Raw genomic sequence first — 18,170 nt, 5'->3', positions numbered from 1 at the left:
AATTTTTAAAATAAATACAGGGACATATCTATGGCTGAGAGAACTGTCTGGAAATAAGAGGTATTGGGTTTAAATCTAACCTCAAATACTTCCTAGCTATGTGACTCTGGGCAAGTAAGTTAATTCTCATTGTTTAGTCCTTTTTGCTTTTCTATCAGAATTCATGCTAAAACAGAAGGTAAAGATTAAAAATTAAAAAAAAAACCTTAAATATAGTTCCTGACCACATGGAATTTATATTCTGTTGGTAATAAAGATATCAGCAACTAAATACAAAATATATACAAAGTATATCTAGTAAATATAAATATTTAAAGGAGACATTGAATTGGACAGTTTTTAAGATTAATCATTTCTACTCTCCAGGACTCAGCTGAACTGACAGTTTTTGTTTTGTTTTGTTTTAATAGCTAGAAGAAATTTTCAAGTTCTTCTAGCACAGTGATGGAAAACCTTTTAGATATAGAGTCATCAGGCTCTACCCCCATCCCAGAGACTATATGCAAAGCCCCGCCCTCCCTTACCCCACACAGGGGAGGGAAGAAGCACTCTCATTGGGCTGCTGGGTGAGTGGCAGGTGAAGTGAAGAATATCCTCAGGTCCATGGAGAGGGAAGGGGAGTGGCCTAAGTGCTCTGCTCCCCTCCAGCTCTACCTCCTGTGAGCTGCCCACCTTACCCCCTATGCATTCCCATTGGTTGCTAGGCAGAGGGGCATGGATGGGGGAAAATGACATCAGGCATGGTGGAGAGAGGAGGGGAGCAGCTCCACCCAATTCCCTCTGTCTTTCTAGTAACCAACTCTGGTGGGGTGGGTGGAGCAGGTGCATGCCCACAGAGAGTGCTTTGTGTGCCATCTTTGTCACCTTTGCCATTGGTTTGCCATCACTGTTCTAGTCTAATCTCCTCATTATATAGATGAGAGAAAACAAGAGAGGCCAAGTGTGTGTCTAAAGCAAGATTTGAACCCAAGTCTTCCTGACTGTGAGTATAATATTCTATTCACTATACCATCTCTGATGTCAAATGCAGGAATCTTTCCTCAATACTAATCTCTGTATTTTCTGGTAGCAGAGATGGATATGTGACCTTGGGTAAGTAATTAATTTTTCATGGCCCTTGGTTTCCCCTTCCAGGCTGTGAACTTTAGATTACTTCACCCTACTTAATCTAACAAAATCAGGAATGTCTACACCCATACTTAAGGATTAACTATCTACGAGGATGGCCTATGATAGACATGTGCTGGCAAATGACAAATAAGAAACAACTGACAGACCCCTGGGCTGTCCTAAGTCAAGCTTAAGCTACCATTGGTACAGGTGAGACACAGGAAAGTGATATAAAAGTGTTTATATATTTTTTATCACTTCCTCTCTCCTTTTGCAGCGGAGAGGTGGCTGGCAGCAGCTAACTGAGTGTCTTGGCATCTTGGCATGGCGGTAGCTATTGTCCAGTTTAGCGGTGAGTTTCCCTTGATACCATACTGGAGGAAGCCTAGTAACCTAGTTCAGGTGAAGTTTCTTCTCTGAGCTCTCTCAGAGTTTAGGCTGATTTTCCCTTCTTTACCTTCCAAACACTATTCACTTAGAAGCCTCTAATTTTCTTCAGAAACCTCGTGGCAGAGGACTTTGAACACCCCCTGACACAGGCCAGGCAGGTGAAATCCTATACCCTTTCACTCTCTCTTCTCCTTGATTTCTTCCCTCTATATTGATAAAAAAAAAAAACCACCATAGATTTCCAAATTGACTTGGATATTTTATTTGGGATATCCCCTGGTGACCAAAAATCAAACTCAGATTATCCTTACAAGGTCTAAAAGCCCACCATGCTATATTTATCTGAGGCAGCATAGCATAATGAAAAGGGCATTGGTCTTGAAATCAGAAAACCTGGATTCAAATGTCACATCAGAGATTTACTATCCATGTGACCCTGAGCAAATAATTTTACTGCCCTGAGCCTCAGTTTCCTCATTTATAAAGTGTTATGTTTGGGCTCAATAGTCTCTAAGACTCCTTACAGTTCTCAATCTATGATCTTATGTATCAAAACAAGGAAGGAATGGAAAGGGAATTCATTTATCAATGTCAAAACGATTTTGTTGAGATCCTGCTGGGTACCCAGCTCTATTTAGGCAGGGGCAGGAATGGTGGGAATGGGGCATTAGGTGGTTCAGTGGATAGAGTGCCAGGTCTGCAGTCAAAAACAGCTGGATTCACATCAGGCCTCAGACACTTACTAGCTGTGTAACCCCAGGCAAACTGTTTAACTTTTGTCTGCTTCTATTATTCTAAAATGGGGGCAATAGTATTTATCTTCCAGGTCGTTTGAAGTATCAAATAAAATATTTATTAAAATGCACTTAGCATAGTACCTGGAACATAGTTGGCACTGTATAATGCTTATTCCCTCTATCTCTCTGTCTTATCTATCTATCCACCTGTTTGTCAATCCACCTATTAATCTTTCTATCTGTCTGTCTTATTTATCTGTCATCTCTCTACCTATACATCTATCTGTCTTATATATCTGTCTGTATTATCTATTTGTCTGTTTGTCATATCTATCTACCAGTCTATGAATCTATTTATTTGTCCATCTGTCTTATTTATCCATGTTTTCTTATATACTTGTATGTTTTTCCTGTCTGTCTATCTATCTATCTATCTATCTGTCTGTATGTCTATCTGTCTCTGTCAGTTTATGTCTGTCTGTCTATCTATCTATCTATCTATCTACCTATCTGTCTGTCTGTCTATCAGTTTGTCTATCTATCTGTCTGTCTATCTATCTATCTGTCTGTCTGTCTATCTGTCTTTGTCAGTTTATGTCTGTCTATCTATCTATCTATCTGTCTGTCTGTCAGTTTGTCTGTCTATCTATCTATCTATCTATCTATCTATCTATCTATCTATCCATTCATCCATCCGTCTGCCTATATGTCTAGCTGTCTATCTATCTATCTATCTATCTATCTATCTATCTATCTATCTATCTATCTGTCTGTCTGTCTGTCTGTCTCCATCAACCTATTTCTATCTGTCTAGCTATGTACTATCTATCCAATCTATCTATATCCAGCCATCTATATGTAAATCTATATATCCATCCATCCATCTCTCCCCATCTGTCTGTCTTTTTGTCAGTACATCTATCTGTCAGTCAGTAACCATTTATTTATCTTTGTCTATATCTATCTATCCATCTGTCTATCCATCTACCTATCAAATATATATATATATATATATTCATCTACCTATTTATCTATCCACCTATCTACTATCTAACCTATCTCTATCTATCCACCTATCTATAGATCTATATATTCATCCATCCATCCATCTGTTTCTCTCTGTCTTGCTATCCGACTGTCTGTCTCTCTATCTCTTTATCTCTCTATCCATCTATCTATCTAATCTATCTATCATATCTAGCTATCCATCGATATCTAGCTACTACCTATATATTTAATCTACAAAACCAGTGGCTTCAAACCCCCTTACTAAATATTCTCCTTGCTCCCTTGTCCCCTCATTTCCTTGCCTTCTCCACTTCTCTTGCTCCCTTACTCTTCTTCCCTCACCTCCTCCTCTTATGTTCTACACTTCCCAGTCACTCTCCTATTTCTTTCATTCCCATTTTTTCCTCCCTGCAGTCCCCTCCCAAGTGTGTTCAGGAGCCATAAGAAAGATTGTTAAATTTTTAGGATGAGCATTTGCATCTTAGAATCGGCAAACACTACAAATCGGGGCTTGTTTGTGAGTTGTTGATTGTCTGGACTTAATAAAGTAATGGAGAAAATGTTAATAATGCAGATTAAACTTAAAATTGTGTTGTAGATGATTTTCCCCCCAGAGAGTTTTTGGTTTAGCATTACCAACACAGCCCTCCTCTCCTTGTCATTCTATTTGATCCCTCCACCCAATCCCACCCTTATAGAACTATAAAATACAAAATGTAAAAGAACAACAGAAAAAACATTAAGAGACATGGGTAGGTCTTAATTCTGACTTTGCCACTCAATAGCTATGCAATCTTGAATAATTGATTTTAACTCCTTTAAACCCCAGTTTTTATACCTATAAAACAAGTATAATGATACTTATATAACCTACCTCAAATGACAAAGAGAAACTGTTTTAAAAGATAAAGCAAGAGGCAGCTGGGTAGCACAGTGGATAGAACTCCAGGCCTGCAGTAGGTAGGGCCTGGGTTCAAATCTTGCCTCAGATACTTTGCTGGCTGTGTGACCCTGGGCAAGTCACTTAACCCCAATTGCCTACTTACTATTAAGTAAGGGGTACTTACTGTTCTTTTGTCTTGTAACCAATATTTGTATGTATTCTAAGGCAGAAGGTATAAGGGTTTAAAAGAAAAAGCATTAGCTATGTAACCTTAGACAATTAATTTAATTCTTCCAAGCCTTTGTTTTTCCATCTATAAAATGAGTATAATGATATTTGCATGTCCTACCTCAAATTAAAAAAGAAAACTGCTTATAAAAGTAAAACAGTATAAGGATAATTGCCATTATTATGAAAGCTAGTTGATAATTTAGAGATCATTGGCCCCTTCCCCATTTTGTAAATAAGGAAACAGACTCAGAACAAGAAAATATGTCCAGAAGAATGTAAGCTCCTTGACAGCAAGAACTCTATGGATTTTGTATCTCCAGTATTTGATACAAAATCTGGCATAAAGTCAGCACTTAATACATATTCATGGATCAAGAAGTTGTCCAAGGTCACATAGCTTGTTAGTAGCAAAGCTAGAACGGGAATTCAGGTCCCAAGGCTCTTGGTCTAGTGTCCTCTCCACTCTACTGTCCTTTACCATCTTCCATCCCTTTGCCTCCCATAACCCAATCCCTTCCCACTTCTTCCATCTTTGCTGGCCAGCAGTCCTCATTAAAGCAACCACTGACCCGAATTCCTCATTCCATAGTGTGTATAATTATACTCTACGGTAAAGCCTTGGGGATTAGAAACAGACTTTTAATCTCTTCCACATGAATCAAAAACAACTCCCAAGAAAACAGTTTAATAGCTGCATTTAACGGAATGCCAGTCGGTAGCCGATGGAGACATCCCTAGCCCGGCGCATCCTACCACAGAGGTTTAATTGTTCAGAGACAACAAAGAACCCCCGTCCAAAAATGAGGAGAGCTTTGGGGTTTACTTTACTTTTCCCAGTTAATTAACTCAGTTTAAAAGGAACTGTTCCTGAATTCTGGATATTAAAAAAAAAAAAGCTTCCCTGCCCTCCACCCATCATCCTCCCCACTGTGTGCCTGTGACATATCCTCAAATCCCTGGAAATTCAAACTAGACTCTAACTATTGGCTGGTCATATCCAATATATTCCCAGAACCATCTCCAAGTACATGGTACTGTTTGAGGAGAATGGAGAACAGAAGAACTTGTTTAGAGCCTCTCACCCATAGAGCCTAATGAGAAGACTATATTTGGAATGAGAAGACCTGGATTCAAATCACTTCTATGTTATTTTTTACCTACATGACTAAATAAGTCATTTAATCACTGTGGATCTCACATGCCTTATCAGTGAAATGAGGCACTTGGGCTGGATGAGTTCTGAGGTTCTTGCTAGTTACAAATCTATGATCTGTGCTTCCCCTTCTCCTCCTCCCCCACAGATAGCCTGCATAACCAGACTCTTCCATACTTCATATTTGCTAAATCTAGGGGTTTTTTTTCCTTCTGGTGTCATGGAAAATGGTATGATATGGTAGAAAGAACATTGATGTAGAATCATGAAATCATAAGTATTAAAACTAGAAACCATCTAGTCCTCCTCCAAAAAGTTAAGAGAACTTGCTTATAGTCACAAGGATAGAAGTCGTCACTGATAAGATTCAAATGGGAAACTGGAGTTCCTTTCAGTCATTCAGTCAGCCAACAAGCATTTATTAGGCATTTGGTATATGCTAAGCAATGTGCTAAACATTGATGATGCAAAAAAAAAAAAGGAAAAACAAAGTTCCTGCCTTCAAGGAGCTGACATTCTAATGGGAAAGATGACGTAGTATAAATAAATAAATATAACACAATGTACAACTGTGATTCAGTGATAAGAGCCCTGGTCCTACAGTCAGGAAGACCTGAGTTCAAATCCAGCCTCAGCCATTTCCTAGTTATATGATTCTGGGCAAGTTACTTAACCACTGTATGCTAAGTGATTCAGTGGATAGAGTTAGGCAGACCTGAGTTCAAATGCAACCACAGAGCTTCCTAGTTAAGTGAACATGGGCAAGTCGCTTTACCCCTGTTGGCCTCAGTTTCCTCATCTGTAAAATGAGCTGGAGGAGGAAATGGCAAACCATTCCAGTATCCTTGACAAGAAAACCCCATGGGTAGCTAGTGGCTGTAGTTTCATGAATAGTCTGATACAACTGAGCAACACATACATTATATGTATAGAGTAAATGGAGACAATCTCAGAAAATCCTGGATTGGGGGGTGGGTGTGTAGGGGAGGAGGAGAAAGGACAAGAAAGGCATCTTGCAGAAGATGGAGTCGAGTTTTGAAGTATTTCAATATTGAAGGAAGGAATACTGAGTATTGAAGGAAGCCAGGAGGCTAAGGTAAGGGAAAGGAGTATTCTAGGCAAAAGGGACAATGGGTTTAAATACCAGGATGCAATTTGTAGCTCAAGGAGCAGAGAAAGCCTTTGTCACTGGAGTGTCGATTATGTGGAGAGTGAGGATGGAAACACATAGGAAGGCTGGAAAGGCAGGAAGAAGTCACGTAATAAAAGGCTTTAAAAGCCAAACAGAGGATTTTACATTTGATCCTGGTGTTAATAGGAAGCCATAGGAGTTTATTGAGTAAGGGGTTCAGGATTGCACTTCAGAAAAATCAATTTGACAGTTGAGTGAAAGGTGAACTGGAGTGGAGAAAGACTTAAGTCAGGGAAAACAACCAGCAAGCTATTGCAATAATCCAAGTATGAGATGATGAGGACCTGTGAGCAGGTGTGAATGGAAGAAAGGGAATGTAGAAGAGAAAAGTTATTGTTCCTAAATTGTTTAGTCACGTCTGATTCTTCTTAACCCCATGGACCCATAGTTACTACAGGGTTTTCTTGGCAAGGATACTAGAATGAGATGCCATTTCCCTCACCAGTGGATTCCTTTAACAGGCAATCAGAGATTAAGTGACTTGTGCAGGGTCACATAGCTAGGAAATGTCTGAAGCCAGATTTGAACTCAGTTCTGCCTGACTCCAGACCGAATACTCTATCAAGTGAGTCACCTAGTTGTTCCCTAGAAAGATGTTATTAAAGAAGAAATAAGACTTGGGAAGGGATTGGATTTATGGGATCAGTAAAGAGTTGAGGATAACATATAACTTCCAATCCTGGATATCTAGGAGGATGATAGTACCCTCAACATCTTCAAGGAAATTTGGAAAAGGGGAAGATTTGGAGAGAAAAATAAAAGTTCTTAAATGTTGAATTTGAGATTATTGGACATCTAGTTAAAGATACCAAAAAGCAATTGGTAATGAGAGTCTGCAGCTCAGAGCTTGAGGCTGGAAATATAGATCTGGGAATTATCTACCTATAGATGAAAATTGAACCTATGGGAGCTGATAAGATCACCAAGTAAGACTGTATGGAGGGAAAAAGAGAAGAGAGATAATATATAACCTTAATAGATACCCACAATTAGCAGATAAAACCCAGAGTAAGAACCAGGAAAGAAAATTTATCATAGAACCTTGAGCTCAGATCCCAGCTACTAATTAGTTTGTGATCTTCAATAAATACCATCTTTTTTGGTGTTTAGTAGTTTCCTTACCTATAAAATGAGAGTATTAAAACTAATTTCTGGATTTGTATTCAGAGGATCTGACTTGAATTCCCAACCTACCATTTGTTACCTATGTGACCTTAGACAAGTCATTTATGAGCTTTGTCTCTAAGATTATGGGTTTGGACTAATGACCATGATTCTTTCCAACTGTAATAATAAAAATGTGTATGTGTGGTTCTTTAAAGATCATAGAGTGCTTTAAGATTTACAAAATATTTTCCTTATAACAATCCTATGAGATAGCCAGTGACACTTATTTTTACAATCCCATTTCACAGATGAGGAAATGGAATCTGAAGAATGTGAAGTGGTTTCACATTTCACAATCATTAGCTACTAAGTATTAGAACAAGAATTTCAACCAAGGCCTTCCTCACTTCAATTCTAGTGTACTTTATACTATCCCATACTGCCTATAGGATGGAATAGGGAAAATCAAGTCATAGAGGAAGTGATCAGAGCTATTTGACTTATGATAGATCACTCAGGGCTGTGAGATGAATTCTTTCTGCCTGGACACTAGGATCATATGGCCTACTGAGTCATTCATTCAACAAGTACTTGAATTCGGTTATTTGTTGAATGAATGAATGAATGAATGAATGAATGAATGAATGAATGATTTCTTTACTCTTCCTCTCCTCTACCTTCCAAGCCTGGAGTTACAGTCCACATCAAAGTCCACCATCCTTTTAAACCAGCTTGTCAGCCATTTCACTCAGAAAGGTGACTACACTAAAGGAATTAATCCGTTACCTTTCCTAGGCTTTTAGGAAGGGCATCAGTCTCTCCACCCCAACACTCCCCTAGGGAGAAAAAAATCCCTACACCCACCTCCAGCAGGTAGAAAGCAGCAAAAACTGTTTCCAACAAGACAAGAGCTCTGCCTGCACATCCAGGAAAAGAAGCTGTAGAGGACTAGAAGAGTTCTGAGAGATAGGGGGAGTAGGAGCTGCCTCATCATTGCTCCAGCCCCTCCTCTCTTCATGGGCACTGCAACCCTGGAAAAGGCATCACTGCCAAATGAATAATTATCTAATTGCCTATCTCAGCCAAGGCCCGAGGAAGGGTAGGAGTAGTAGAGGGGAGGAGAAGGGAGCTAGGGGTGGGGAGAAAAGCAGATGTTTTCCCAAGGAATTTTGTAGCAGAAGCACACTCTGCCCACTGGTTTTAAACACCCTGTCCCCCTCCAGACACCCGCCCTGCTGCCATCTCTCCTCTCCACCCCCTCCTTGTCCTCATCTTGCTTTGTCTGTGCTTCTCCCCTAGAAAGATTAGGACAGCTATTACAGCTCTTGGGTTTCCAGAAACCTCTTCCAGGACCTAATTAGAGACTAATGAGATTGCTTCATGTTTTATTATTATTGCCATTATGCTCCAGATCCAAATATTAATCATTTATAATATATGGCATCACTCTCCATAAGGCTGGAAACCAGCTTCCTTGCTGATAAGACTACAAGCCCATCAGAATTCCTTCCCTGAGTCAACCCAATGGCTGCCCCTGACCAAGTTCTGTCCCTCAAGGCGCCTTCTGGAGTTAGATACTATGGGGGGCTTGGATATCCTTAATGATAGACCTCACTTCCCCGAACAGCTCATAATGACTCTGTCATCCAGGAATTTATCTTACACATGGGGTTCCCTTCATCTCTGGGGGGATGAGGAACTGATTCTATAAACTTGCTCCCTGTTTTATCAAAAAAGGTTTGGGGTTTCGTGTGTGTGTGTGTGTGTGTGTGTGTGTGTGTGTGTGTGTGTGTGTGTGTGTGTGTTTTAGTTACTAAATGGAATAATTTTTAACTTCCAGAGAGACCATGATTCTGCTAGTTTCCTAATCCATTCCTCCTCCCTTAATGGAGGAATATAAGCTGTTTTCAGAACAATCCAAAAAAGGCTTCCTAGAGGAAGCCTAGTTTTTAGAGCCAGATATAGTAGACCTCAGAAGCCTGTGGCTAAGAAACCGTTCAGGTAATAGTCTTCAGCATGTAGCCAAAGACCCAGAGAGCCAAAACTTATTGAGGTGCCCCTAAATCCTTGCCCTGAAGGAAGATTCTCTACCCACTCTTCCCATGGATGTTGTATATATATGTGGAATAGCATCCACCAGGTTTATGGTGAGAAGGTTTTATAATAAATGAATTTTTTGCTCTATCATCTGAGTAAATGCCTTTCCTAAGAGCTAATTGAGTCTACTTGCTGATGGCTTGTGAGAGACATACCAGTGGGGACTTGTGAGTTGTACCTTTAAGACTTAACCCCCCTGACTTATGAGAAAGAACTATCCACATACAGAGGAAGAACTGTTGGGAGTAGAAACACAGAAGAAAAACAACTGCTTGATCACATAGGTCAATAGAGATATGATTGGGGATGTAGACTCTTAAAGGATTACCCTAGTTCAAATATCAATAATATGGAAATAGGTCTTGATCAATAACATGTAAAACCCAAAGGAATTGCTTGTTGGCTATGGGAGGGGAGTGGGAGGAGGGGAGGAAAAGAACATGAATCATGTAACTATGGAAAAATATTTTAAATTAATTAATTAAATAAAAATTTTCAATTCAAAACAAAAAAAGAATTAGCCCCCACAGAATAGCCAACCTCTGGGAGATAAGTTGGGGGTAAGATCCTAAATAGCTATGTTACATATAAATGGGTATAAATTTAATGCAATGTCATGGAGGGGAAGGACACTAGAAGTTGAAGGGATCAGGAAAGGATAAGTGTATAAGGCTGTGTTTGATATGAGTTTTGAGGGAAGTAAGGGATTCTAGAAGGTTGAGAGGTAAAAAGGGAATAGCCAGTGCAAAGGCATATAAGAGATGGAGTGCCATGTGGTTAAACCATGGCATTCAGGAAAGCAAGAAAATAACAAGTCTGAAAAGGAAGGTAAGAATGAGGTTATAAAAGACTGTGAAGGCCAGTCTGGAGTTTATACTTGCTTGTAAAAGCAAAAGGGAGCCACTGCAACTTTTTGATCAGATAAGTAACATACTCCAATGTTCATTTTAGGAAAATCACTTTGATAAGTGTGTGTGGTAGAATGGGAAGGAATTTAAGGCAGGGAAACCTGTCAGAAGATTTAGAATAGTGCAAATAAAAGACACTTTCTCTGCCAAATCACCATCCCAAAACCAAATCCCATACCAAAATATTTTGAAGCTAGAAACTTTAATTCCCTAATTGCCTAGAACTTCCATGTCTACGATTTCAGAGGTGGGAAACCAATCAGATAGACCGTACCAATTTGTCCTGTCATTTCCAGTAACATCCAATTCTTTGTGACCCCATTCTGAGTTTTCTTGACAAAGATACTGGAGTGGTTTGTTGTATCCTTCTATAGCTCATTTTGCAGATGAGAAACCTGAGATAAATAGGGTTAAATGACTTGGCCTTCGTATCTATTTATTAATAGCTATTATCATTAGCAGGAGCATCTGGGTAGCATGGTAGATAGAGTACTGGACCTAGAGTGAGGAAGACTCATCTTCTCTGGCCTCAGATAGTTAATTGCTCTGTGACCCTGGACAGGTCACTTAACCCTGTTTGCCTCATTTTCCTCCTCTGTCAAATGAATTGGGGAAGGAAATGGAAAACCACCCTAGCATCTTTGCTAAGAAAAAACTGAATGGGGTCACAAAGAGCTGATCATGACTGAAACAACTAAAGGATAACAATTATCATTAACCACTTGTGAATGCCCACTTACAAACCTCTTTGCTTCAACATTTCCCAGCTCCTATTTACACAACCCAAAATGTAATGTTTCCTAAGGCTTGGAAAGTATCATTCCACCCTCTCCCTATGGTGCCTGGGTGCATAGGCTACCTTGTTCCACAAGTGTCCCTGGAAACACATGAACATCGATTCTTTAAACTGAATCCTATTTTAGACACACTAGGGGAGCTCACTATTCAAGGGACCCTGCTGTGAACCATTTGTAAACAGGAATCTTCAGTCACCTTGCCAAAAAAAAGGAAACCTTCCCCAGAATGACCTTTTTTTCCTGCCTTTCTCAAGAATTTGATTTTCCTAAGTGGGATTTCTCTATGCTTTGCATTCAAACGTGTATACAGTGTGGTATGGAGAAAAATACTAGGCAAGATCTTGGGGAACCTGGTTTTCTGGTTGAAGTTCTTTCTTTGTGACCTTGAAATACCCTCCTATGAACCTCAGTTTTCTAGTCTGCAAAGTGAAGGGTGTGGTTTAGCTTCTAAGCTCTCTTGCAGCTCTACATCAGAGACCAAAGTTCCTTTCCCTGGCTATCACTTCTTGATAGATGTTGTATCTCCCTGATAGAATATAAGCTCCACGAGGACAGGTTTTATAGCACTTTTGCATTTGTTACAGTTCCTGCTATGGAGTTCCAAGTATTCTGATAAATGTTTTACAAGTAGCTCTTGGGGAAGGAAAGAAACAATACAGGACACACTTTTACGTTTAATTTACATTATTAGCACTTTATTGAATCTAGACAATCAACAAAACAATAAATCAAGCCTGGATGTGTAGTTTGCTGATTTCTGAGGTGCCGATGCTCACTAGAAGAGCACATCCTACTAAGGGATAGAAGCTAAACTGCACATTGTCTGCAACTTCATTGGTGTTGGGAACTCCCAGGTGAAGAGATGCCCTCTGTCAATGCACAGAAGGTGAAAGGTGTGACCTGCAAGTATGGAGGCGGGGCTTAAAATGAGGTCTTTGTGACTCCAGGGCAGCAAGGTAGAGCCCTGGGCACAGAATCAGAAAGATCTGAATTTAAATCCAGGCTCTGGCACCTATTTTCTAAATGACCCTGGGCAAGTCACTTAACCCTTTTTAGCTTGGTTTTCTCATCCTTAAAATGAGCTGGAGAAGGATATCGCAAATCACTCTAGTATTACTGCCAAGAAAACCCTAAATGGGGTCATGAAAGAGTAAGACACGACTGAACAACAAACCTCATGACTCCAAAACCAGCTCTCTAACCACAAGTATAACATGCTGTCTCTCTCATCGTGTCTGGCAATGCAGTAGGCACTTAAATCAAGCTTTGGAATGATTCATTGAACTACAAGATCAGATTGTAAGAATTTCCCCAGAAAATAGAACCAGGAGCAATGGTCACATTGCAAGTTACAAGGTTAGACTTGTCAGGAAATATATCCTAGCAATTAGAGCTATACATAAACAGAAAGGACAAGCGATAGCAAGGCTTCCTTTAAGATGGCTCATCTTAGGTTTTAAATGATAATATATGTATAACCCAATGGAATTGCTTGTAAACTCCAGGAGGGGAGAAGGGAGAGGAGAGGCAGACAACAGGAATCATGTAACCATGGGAAAAAAAATTTTTTAATAAAATAAATAAATAAATGAGTAAGACAGCTCAAATCCTATTTTCTTACGTCCCTAGTTGCTATTATCTTCCCCATTCAGATTATCATCATCTACTCTGTATATATTTTGACTATACCTTTTATTCAGTCATCTCTGATTTTTCATGATCTCATTAGAAGTTTTCTTTTTTTTTTATTTATTTATTTATTTAGTCAATTTGGAACATTATTCCTTGGTTACAAGAGTTACATTATTTCCCTCCCTCCCTTCCTGCAGCCACAGGAAATTTCCTTGGGTATTACTTGTGTTCTTGATCAGAACCTATTTCCATGAGTTGTTTGCATTAGGATGTTCATTTAGAGTCTACATCCCCAATCATATCCCCATGTATTCAAGCCATTGTTTTTCTTCTGTGTTTTTACTCCCACAGTTTTTCCTCTGAATGTGGATAATGTTCTTTCTCATAGATCCCTCTGAGTTACTCAGGATCACTGAATCTCCACTATTGGAGAAGTCCATTACATTCAATTGTACCACAGTGTATCAGTCTCTGTGTATAATGTTCTCCTGGTTCTGCTCCTTTTGCTCTGCATCAATTCCTGGAGGTCATTCCGGTTCTCATTAGGGGTTGTCTTGGCAAAGACACTGGAGTGGTTTGACATTTCCTTCTCCAGTTCACTTTACAGATAAGGAAACCGAGGCCAAGAGAGTTGAGTGACTCTCCATGGGTCACACAGTGGTCTGAGTATCTGAAGCTTTATTTGACCTCAGGAAAAAAAATCTTCCAGACTCCAGGTCCAGCATGCTATCCTTTGCACCTATTTATTTATATGCCTAACCGTACTTATTTGCATATATCTTATATGAGAATGTACACTCCTGAAGGCAGGGACTGTTTTGTTTGTTTTATTTTTCTTCTTCTCCTTAGAACTTCACATTAATACCTGGCAGATAGTAAAGGATTGCTGCTTGATTCACTCACTGAGTCTTCAAACAAAGTCTCAATGACCACGTGTTAAATCTGTTATACTAGGTGATTCCTTTCAGATGTGGATCATATTAGATAATTGCTGAGGGCTATTTCAACTCTAAAATTCTGTGATTCTAGAATTAAGGACACAGTCCCTTCCAGCTCTAATATTTTATGGTTTGTCAAACACACTTGAAACCTAGGCTTCCTACAAGGAATCCTCCTGTCACTGTCATGCTTCACCTGTCCCCAACAGGATTATGGAGGAGATTTGAGATGTTGGGATTCAGAGACTGAAGTTTTTAGAGGTAAACTGGGAAGCCTCATAGCACAAAAGAGGAGAGAGTTCCTTTTTCCTTTTTGGTCACTAGATGCCAATTGGGGACTGCTCAGGGGTGTGGTATGGGGTGTGGAGAGGGAGGGGAGAGATCCCAGGGCAATTCAATTTAACAAAAATTTATTTAAGCACCTTCTCTATACAGAGTCTTATGCTATTGTGTTGGGGAGGGAGCTTGTTGAAAATGGAACTGACCACTGCACATATAAAAAGGAGTATAAATGAATGGAAAACAATGAGATGGGAGGGAAGTCATCAGCCACTGGGGAGATCATGAATCTTTCATGGTGGAGGAAAATGTTGTGGAATTCAATAGGACCAGAAGGAAAGGGGATGATTTTGACAGACTCATAGTTCTAGAACTAGAAGGCACTTCATCGACCATCTAGTAAAAACCCTTTCATTTTACACACGACAAAACTGAGGCCATTGGAAGTTAAGCTACTTACCCATAAAGATTGTGTCAGAAGTGGTATTTGAATACAGATTTTATAATTACAGAGCCAGTATTCTTTCCATCACATCATACTACTTCATTCCAGAGATAAGAAAAAGAATAATTGAGATTAGGACTTAGTTTTCTGGGTTTTGTTTTGTTTTGTTTTACCATAAGGGATGATGTAATTGTGTGTGCACAATTCCTATAATCTCCAAAATAAAACTAAAAAGGCATCTGTTTGGTGTTCAAAGATCCCTATAACCTGTACCATTCCACCTTTCCAGTTTTCTTAGTCCTTATCCAAATCATACCCTCTTCATCATAAGTGTCCCACAGAATTCTGTCTTGGGATCTCTTCTCTTCTTACTTACACCTCTTTCCCATCTCTGTTATCCTTGCTATCATTTGAACAAAAAACTCTGTCTCCCAGCTCTGAGCATTTTCTCTGACTGTCCTTCATGCCTACAATGCTCTCCCTCTTCATCTCCACCTCTTGACTTCTCTGGTTTAATTCAAGTCTCAGCTAAGACCTTACCTTTTCCAGAAAGCCTTCCCCAATCCCCCTAATTCTAGTGCATTCCCTCTGTTATTTACAATTTATTCCCTATATAGTTTGTTTATAGCCAGATAATTTCATACTGTCTTTCCTATTAGAGTATGAGTTCCCTGAGAGCAGGGATTGTCTTTTACCTTTCTTTATATCCATAGGGCTTAGCACAGTGTCTGACATACAGAAGGCATCAAATACATTTTTTGGCTGATTGCTGGACTGTACGAGGATTATATTTACATAAAGATCAAATTTAGGGACTGCTGAGATTTGTGTAAGCGGAGGAAAGGGTCCAGACCTGGAAGAGACCAAAAGCCCCTTATTCATGTGTTCCCTAGCCAACCATTCATCCCTTTATAAAAATATAAAAATTCCAGACAGAGTTTCTCAGAGAATCAAAGTGAGATTTTTAGCTACAATAGCCTAATACCCTGAGGAGATGATTACAGAATGGAAGATTGGAATTTCACCAAAACTATTCTCTTCAAAGTTACAAATGACTTATTTCTCAAATCCAATGGCCTTTTCTCCCTCTTCTCTTCTCTGCAGGCTTTTACATTTTTGACGATTCTCTTCTTCAGACTCTCTTTTTCCCAAATGTTGGGGACCCACTCTTTCCTGATTATCCTCTTTCTCAGAAAACTATTCCTGTCTCCTTTGCTTAGTCCTCATCCAGATCACACCCTCTTAACCATAAATGTCCCACAGAACCATGTCATGGAATCTCTTCTCTTCTCTCTCTATACTACTTTATCCTTTACTGGTCTCAGAAGTTTCTATCAATTAAATTACCATCTCTATGGTAATGATTCACAAATCTACCTATCCTGCCCTAACTTCTCTGATGGCCTATTTCACATCTTTAACTGCCTTTCAGACATCATAAATTGAATGTCCAGTAGACATCTTAAACTAAATATATCAAAAACTGAATTCAGTGTTTCCTCCAAAACTATTCCCTGCCTTAATAACTTGTACCTTCTGTTTTAGAATCAGTACTAAGTGTTGGTTCTAAGGCAGAAGAGTCATAAGGGAAAGTCATAATGGGAGTTAAGTGACTTGCCCAGAGTCACACAGTTAGGAAGTTTCTAGAGTCCAGATTTGAACCCTAAATCTCTAGGTTTGGCTCTTTCTATCCATTGAGATGCTTAGGTCCCAACTGCCCCATTGTTGTTTGTTGTTGTTTTAATTTCTATCTTTCAAAAAATTTCTTAATTTTTTTTTTAATTTCTATTACCTTCTATCTTAGAGTCGATACTATCTATTGGTTTCTAGGCAAAAGAGTGGTAAGGGCTAGGCAAATGAGGGTTAAATAACTTGCCCAAGGTTATACAACTAGGAAATATGATAGGCCACATTTGAGCCCAGGACCTCCCCTCTCTAGGCCTGGTTCTCTATCTACTGAGCCACCTAGCTTTGCCCCTTCCCCATTATTGTTGAGGACACCACTATCCTTCCAGTCACCCAAGTCATCCTACAGATTATATTCAATTTCTATCTCTCACTTTCCAATTTATTGCCCAAGTCTGTTGATTTCACCTTTGCAATATCTCTTGAATATTCTCCCTTTTCTCCTCTGACATTGCCACCGCCATGGCATCCTATTACCTTCCTCTTGGACTATTGCAATAGCCTGTGGGTGAGTCTGTCTGCCTTGAGTCTCTTTGCGCTCCAGTCTATCATTCTATGGTCACCAAAGTGATTTTCCCAAAGCACAGGTCCAACCATGTCACCTCCATCCCTCCATCCCCAACCACCACCACTCAATAAACTCTAATGACTACCAGAACTGCCTCCAGAGATAAATATGAAATCCTGTTTGGCATTCAAAGCTCTTCATAACCCAGCCTCTTTTCTACTTTTCTAGTCTTATTTCCTCATTTCCTTCCATGTGCTTTTCCTCTAGTGACACTGTTTTCCTGATTGTTTTACAAGCAAGATATTCCATTGCTCAGCTCTGGATAGTCTAACTGTCCCTTGTGCCTGGATCATTTTCCTCTTCTGCTCTAACTACTAACCTCCCCAGCTTCTTTTAAGTTCCAGCTAAAATCCCACCTTCTAGAGTGTGTACAAGGGAAGGACCAGAAACAAGGAAATTTGAAGTTTGGAGAAATGCAACAGAATAGGAGTAAATGGAACCTCACAAGACCTGGGAGGATGAGATGTACACAACAGGAAGCCTTCCCTTCTGAATTCTAGTGCCTTCCCTCCATTACCTATTTCCCATTATCCTGTATTTAGCTTGTTGGTACATATGTGTTTGCTGTCTCCCTCATTAGAGTGCAAGCTCTTTCAGGACAGGGACTTCTTTCATATATCCAGCACTTAGAGCAGTGCCTAACACATGGCAAGCACTTAAGAAATGGTTATTAGCCGACTAACGGAGCTTGACGAAAGAATATACTCAGTTAGGAACAAGCCTAGTGAGTATAACACTGCCTGAAGACATCAAGGATCCTGTGGTGTGGGTTGTGTGAGTACATGTTTATGGGCTATTCCAGAAGGTCTAACAGCACTGGTATGGGGGCTTGCTGAGCCCTCTCAAGGACTGTTTTGGTATCTATCTTGCATCTAACTCTCACCTGTGGTTCCAAAAAACTGCAGCTCACACAGTGGCCACATCCCAGTAAATCATCTTGGCAGGCCGGTTAAACCAGGTTGAGGATAACTGACAAGCCACCAACCTGTCAGTGAATTAGTAGGGTGTC

The sequence above is a fragment of the Monodelphis domestica genome, chromosome 2 (assembly GCF_027887165.1).
Source record: "Monodelphis domestica isolate mMonDom1 chromosome 2, mMonDom1.pri, whole genome shotgun sequence".
NCBI classification, from domain to species: Eukaryota; Metazoa; Chordata; class Mammalia; order Didelphimorphia; family Didelphidae; genus Monodelphis; species Monodelphis domestica.
This window is presented reverse-complemented; position numbering follows the sequence as displayed.